Genomic DNA, 6,400 nt, shown 5'->3' on the forward strand with positions numbered 1-6,400 from the left:
CAGCCTCCCGAGTAGCTGGGACTACAGGCGCCCGCCACCACGCCCGGCTAATTTTTTGTATTTTTAGCAGAGATGGTGTTTCACCATGTTAGCCAGGATGGTCTCGATCTCCTGACCTTGTGATCCACCCGCCTTGGCCTCCCAAAGTGCTGGGATTACAGGCGTGAGCCACTGCGCCCAGCCAACAAAACAAATTTTAAAAAATTATTTTTAATAACCATCACATAAGGACTTTGATACCCAGTGGCAAATTGCCCTCCAAAAAGATGGTGTCCTCTTCCGGTTATCCTTGGGGTGTGAGGTTATGGATTCCTGGGCCCTGCTGCCCAGGCTTTCTCTCCTTGGGCTCCTTGTTGACTCGCCTCAGCTGACCCTGACCCTTCAACTTGACCTTGCTGCCCATCGGCTTTAAGGCGCCATATGGAAGCCAGCTATCCCTCCTGGAATTGCACAGCCAGTTCCTCCAACCCTGGGGGACCCTGGCTACCTTTGAGGGCTGCCTCCCAGGCTAGCTGGTGCTGGCCGCCCTGTCCCCAAGACCATGCGATGGTCCTAGGGCTAACCCAGCACTAACCCCTGCCCTTACCAGTGCCGGGAATAGTACCGCTGTTCATGTGAGTCGTTTTTACTAGGTTTTCTGTTGTTCCTTCTTAAAATATGGCAGGGCTACACTTAAAAATGATAAAGATGGTAAATATTATGGATATTTTGCTACAATTTAAAATAAGTTAACTGGCCAGGCGCAGTGGCTCATACCTATAATCCCAGCACTTTGGAAAGCAGAGGTGGGTGGATCACCTGAGGTCAGGAGTTTGAGACCAGCCTGGCCAACATTGTGAAATCTCGTCTTTTCTAAAAACACAAAAATTAGCCGGGCGTGGTGGCGGGCGCCTGTAATCATAGCTACTCGCGAGGCTGAGGCAGGAGAACTTGAACCCAGGAGGCAGAGGTTGCAGCGAGCTGAGATCGCACCGTTGCACTACAGCCTGGGCAACAAGAGCAAAACTCCATTTCAAAAAAAAAAAAAAGATAAATTAAGATAAGTTAACTATTATAATAATGACACAAAATATCAAAATACGAATAGTAAAACATAAAAATTTGAACCAAATAATTTTAAAACACCTCATTTGATGGTTACACATGTTGTACCTGCATCAGAATATCACACTGTATCCCATAAATATGTACAATTATGTATCAGTTTAAAAAAGAAAGAAACCACCTCACTAGACCATGTACAAAGCTCCTTTGTATGTGTAAAAAAAGCACCAGCAAAGCTTTCATGTAATGATTTTACAACCCAGTTCCCTGGTCAGATAGCCCCGCGCATCTGTGAACTCATCCCATCAGGAAATGCATCCTGGTCTCTGATCCCTAGCCCCTAGCAGAGTTCTCAGCACGCATGAGCTCGATCAATGAATGAAAGAAAAGCAGAACATCCATTTATTAAATAAATCCGAGTATATCAATCCGAAGAAATAATACCTAACTCTTGTAAATGCTAACGACAGGCTGTGGAGAGGGTGGGGTGAGACTCATAAAAGCAGAGTGGTAACAGGAGCCTGTAACTGTACCTACAAGTAAGCAACAATGTCACATAGGCAAAAGGTAGAATGTGGAAAATATTTGGGGGAATAGTGTTATGAGTGATAGAAAAATTTTATTTTTTGAGACAGGGTCACACCTTGTTGCCCAGGCTGGAGGGCCCTGGCATGAACAAAGCTCACTGCAGCCTTGACCTCCCAGGCACAAGTGATCTTCCTGCCTCAGCCTCCCAAGTAGCTGGGACTACAGGCACGTGCCACCATGCCCAGCTAATTTTTGTACTTTTTTTGTAGAGATGGGATTTCGCCATGTTGCCCAGTCTAGTCTCCGACAACCTGAGCTCAAGTGATCCACCTGTCTCGGCCTCCCAAAGTGCCGGGATTACACGCATGAGCCACCACACCTGGCCATGTTGCAATTAAAAAAAAAAAGGATAATAGTAGGGCTAAATCCTTGCTATCCTTTTGAACCTAGTTTGAAGACTTCTTACCTAAAGTATGAGCAGTTTGTATACCATTGTTTTCCTAATTTGAATTTGGAGACTTTTCAGATGTAAGTATTATTTTTCTAATTATTATATATGTGTGTGTGTATATATGTGTATATATATGTATATATATGTGTATATATGTATATATGTGTATATATGTATATGTGTATATATGTATATATGTATATATGTGTATATATGTATATATGTGTATATATATGTGTATATATATACTTTTTTTTTTTTGAGGCAGAGTCTCACTCTATCACCCAGACCGTAGTGCAGTGGCGCAATCTCGGCTCACTGCAACCTCCACCTCCCAGGTTCAAGTGATTCTCCTGCCTCAGCCTCCCGAGTAGCTGGGATTACAGGTGTGCACCAGCATGCCCGGCTAATGTTTTGTATTTTTAGTAGAGATGGGGTTTCACCATGCTGGCCAGGCTGGTCTCGAGCTCCTGACCTTGTGATCTGCCCGCCTCGGCCTCCCAAATTGCTGGGATTACAGGCATGAGCCACTGTGCCCGGCCTATTTTTCTAATTATTAAAGTGATATGTTATCAATGTAAAAAAAAAAGGCATATAGAAACAAATCAAACCAAAAGAATCCCACAGTCTCCTCCCAAGTCCTACTCCCCAGAACTATACTTCCATCTAAGGGGTGCTAACAACTGGGCCCAGGATATGACCTCACTGAATTCTCACAGCTGTTCCTTAGACATTTTACAGGCAGGGAAGCTGAGGCTCCGAAGGTGTCCGGGAACTCCCGTGCAGTCACCATCTGGAGAGCAGTGGGGCTGGACCCAAGGCTCCATGGCACAGGGATTCTTCCCCATTGGTGCCTGCATTTCCCCACCTTATGCCCATCGTCTCCTTCCTCCTGTGGTTTCTTATTTTTATTTTTATTTATTTTTTTGAGACAGAGTTTCACTCTGTTGCCCAGGCTGGAGTGCAGTGGCGTGATCTTGGCCCACTGCAGCCTCCGCCTCCCAGGTTCAAGCAATTCTCCTGTCTCAGCCTCCTGACTAGCTGGGACTACAGGCGTCCGCCACCATGCCTGGGTAATTTTTGTATTTTTAGTGGAAACGAGGATCTCACCATATTGGTCAGGCTGGTCTCGAACCCCTGACCTCAGGTGATCTGCCTGCCTCGGCCTCCCAAAGTGTTGGATTACAGGTGTGAGCCACCGTGCTTGACCAGTTTCTTTTTTCCTTTTTTCTTTTTTTTTTTTTTTTTTTTTTTTTTGAGGCAGAATTTTGCTCTTGTCACCCAGGCTAGAGTGCAACGGTGCAGTCTTGGCTCACTGCAACCTCCTGCCAGGTTCAAGCAGTTCTCCTGCCTCAGCCTCCTGAGGAGCTGGAATTACAGGCGCCGCCACCCCGCCCAGCTAATTTTTGTATTTTTAGTAATGACGGGGTTTCACCATGTTGGCCAGGCTGGTCTCGAACTCCTGACCTCAGGTGATTTGTCCGCCTTAGCCTCCCAGAGTGCTGGGATTACAGGTGGAAGCCACCACACCCAGCCCCTCCTGTGGTTTCTAACGCTGTAGTAGCTGGGACTCCAGGTTGCACATTTTGTTCTAGGGAATGTGCATCAGCCTTCACCTGCAAGCCCCAGGCCCCCTGCACTCCAGAGATGCTGGACTGGAACCCACTCAAGGCAAAGGCATCAGTTCTGGCCCCTCTGTTCTCTCTGTGTGGCCCCCAGCAGGCCAGCCGCCCCGGCTCCACAGCGTCCTCCATAAGGGGCCTGCCAAGTAAGTCAGCCTGGGCCCCACTGGCGTGGGAGCCTGGCCACCCGCCAACCTGGAGGGAAGGGCATTTTGCTGCTATATTTGGCCCTGTGCTCCTGTGTGTGCCAGGCCAGGCCAGAGGGGAGAAGGCCTGCTTCCCTTCCCCACACAACCAGGCCCCAGCAGGTGGCTTCTTTCCTCCAGGGACTGGTTCTGCATGAATCTTCCTTCCTATTAAATTCCCTTTGGCCTCAGTGACTCAAACTCAAGCTGAGCAGTGAGACCTCCAGGCAGGTCACTGAAAGAGAAGCCCCGCCCCACTTCCCTCTGTGGAGCTCACAGAGTTGGCCCTGCTGCCCAGGGTTGGCCCTGGAACTCGGACCTGCCCTGGTGGGAGGTGGTCCAGCCCCTGGTTCAGCCGCTGTGTCCCTGCCTGGCCCAGCCTCAGTCAGGCCACCCCCAGGTCAAACAGAAGCGGGTGTCTGCTCGCAGGCTGGATGGAGGGGCCGCCAAAAGGGCCTGAAGATGGGATGGGCCCAAGGGCCCCCACTCTCTCCCTGGGGCCTCCCTCTCACCCTCTCACCTGAGGCTCACTGTAAGGACCACTTCTCTGTGTTTCTCTGTCCCCTTCCAGCCTCTGCCAGTTGACAGCCCCTCCACCTCCATGCCCCAGCCGAGCTGAACCTTTCTAGAGGGCTTCACCAAAACTCAGGGAAAACAAAAGGACAGAACAAAGGAAGGTCAGGCAGGACGAAAGGAGTCCTACTTAGGATATGCGCATTTCTGTGGCCCCCCCCAGCCCGCCCCACCCGACTACCTTCCTGGCTGGGCCCTGGGTGCTCTGGTCAGCTGGGGACACGCTGGGTTGGAAGTGGGGGTAATGGCCATGGCTGGGGAGCCAGGTTGGGACCCCTCCCACTTCCCACTGGGAAACACACCCAAAACCCCAGCCCAGCCAGTCGCAGCCCAGGTCAGGCGCCGAGGAAGTGCAGCAAATCCAGGGGAGGCTCGGCCAGGAGGAAGTCGCCACTGGGGCAGGGATCCCCAGTTCATAGCAACAGTGACACCAGCAGCTGGTGGCTGCCCTGGCCCCACATCTAGCAGCATAGCATGGCTGCGGTGTGGACGGCTCAGCCAGCCATGGGTGTTGTGTGTCCTGTGGGCTCAACAAACACGTGAGCTGTTGCCAGCAAAGCTGGCTGAGTGACCTGCACCAAGCAGCCTGCTTCCTGTGAGGAAAGAGCCAGCCCGCCAGTCGAGCCCAGGCCACAGAACAGGTGACCTGGGAGAGAGAAGGTTCCCTCGCTTCTGAGCCGGCTCAAAGAGGGACTGAGTGGGACAGAGGGGCTTCTGTGCGGAGACCGCACAGCGCTGGCATCTTGCTCTGGCTTTTCTCTCCAGGCAGCCAGTCTCACAGGAAGTAAGGATGTCCCCGGGTGTCCCCATCACTGCCGGAGGACCAGCCAGCTTCCCGCTCTCAGCTGGCAGCAGCTGCTGGTGATGGATGTGAAGGGACAGTTGTCCACAAGACTCTGGGAGCTGAGGGGAGGTCGGCTCTCCAGGCAGCACCAGAGCAAGGCCATCGCAGCCCTGCCGGCCGGGTCACTTTCTCCCGGGGCAGAGCCACCAAGGAGGGCTGGGGAGAGCCTGGCACTGCCCTCCTGGAGAGGGGAATTTCCTGCTCACCCTTCACACACAGAGGAGAGGGGTGGCTTTTGCCCGCAGGAGACCTTCTGGCCCCAGAAACAGCAGGTGCTGGATTTGCAGCCCTGGCCCTCCAGGCCCCAGCAGGGCGACAGTGTGGGGCCAGCCTGGAGCAGGGCTTTTCCAAGGCTGCTGAAGCCAGCTCTCCTCACTTGCACTGACTACCAGGACCCAGAAGGAACTTAGGGTGAAGCTCATTTTATTCTCAAGCCTGCGTCTCAGCAGCAAACTTGGTGTTTTCTTCCTCTGTTAAAATCTGAGAAAGAAGGCCAGGTGCGGTGGCTTACGCCTGTAATTCGAGCACTTTGGAAGGCCAAGGCGGGCAGATCACGAGGTCAGGAGATCGAGACCGTCCTGGCTAACATGGTGAAACCCCATCTCTATTAAAAAAATACAAAAAAATTAGCCGGGCATGGTGGTGGGTGCCTGTAGTCCCAGCTACTCGGGAGGCTGAGGCAGGAGAATGGCGTGAACCCGGGAGGTGGAGCTTGCAGTGAGCTGAGATGGTGCCACTGCACTCCAGCCTGGGCGACAGAGCGAGACTCCGTCCCAAAAAAAAAATTCTGAGAAAGAATATGGTGTGTTCCAGCCTCTTCAAAGCTCTGCTCTTCTGCACACGTTTTTTGAAGGCCTTAAAAAGGCCACCAGTATGACCAGGGAGCACCCTCTGCCTCCCTCCCTGCACTGGGACCATAAACAGCTCTATCAGCAAAGTGACCGGTCCCGCAGGGGAGGCCTGTGCGCGCCCCTCACCAGGGCTGTCATCAGAATCCAGTCGTAGGACAGAGGAAGGATGTTTGCCTTCAGGACCAGCAAGTCACAGGTGTCCTAGATGTTACCCAAGCTCTAAAATCAAATAAAACCCATTAGTATTTACTGCTCTGTGTGTGTGTGTGTGTGTGTGTGTGTGTGTGTGTGTGTGTGTGTGT

General features: G+C 51.9%; 1 long non-coding RNA gene across 1 annotated transcript; it reads left to right on the forward strand.

Annotated features, from left to right (window-relative positions):
- The first annotated feature begins 3,294 nt into the window (after positions 1–3,294).
- Positions 3,295–6,347, forward strand: LOC116465191 (uncharacterized). Its single transcript, XR_009212345.1, has 2 exons — positions 3,295–3,791; positions 4,402–6,347. It is a non-coding gene; the product is annotated as an uncharacterized LOC116465191 (long non-coding RNA).
- Positions 6,348–6,400: the final 53 nt, after the last annotated feature.

This window comes from Hylobates moloch, unplaced genomic scaffold (assembly GCF_009828535.3).
Source record: "Hylobates moloch isolate HMO894 unplaced genomic scaffold, HMol_V3 SCAFFOLD_3636, whole genome shotgun sequence".
Taxonomy (NCBI): Eukaryota; Metazoa; Chordata; class Mammalia; order Primates; family Hylobatidae; genus Hylobates; species Hylobates moloch.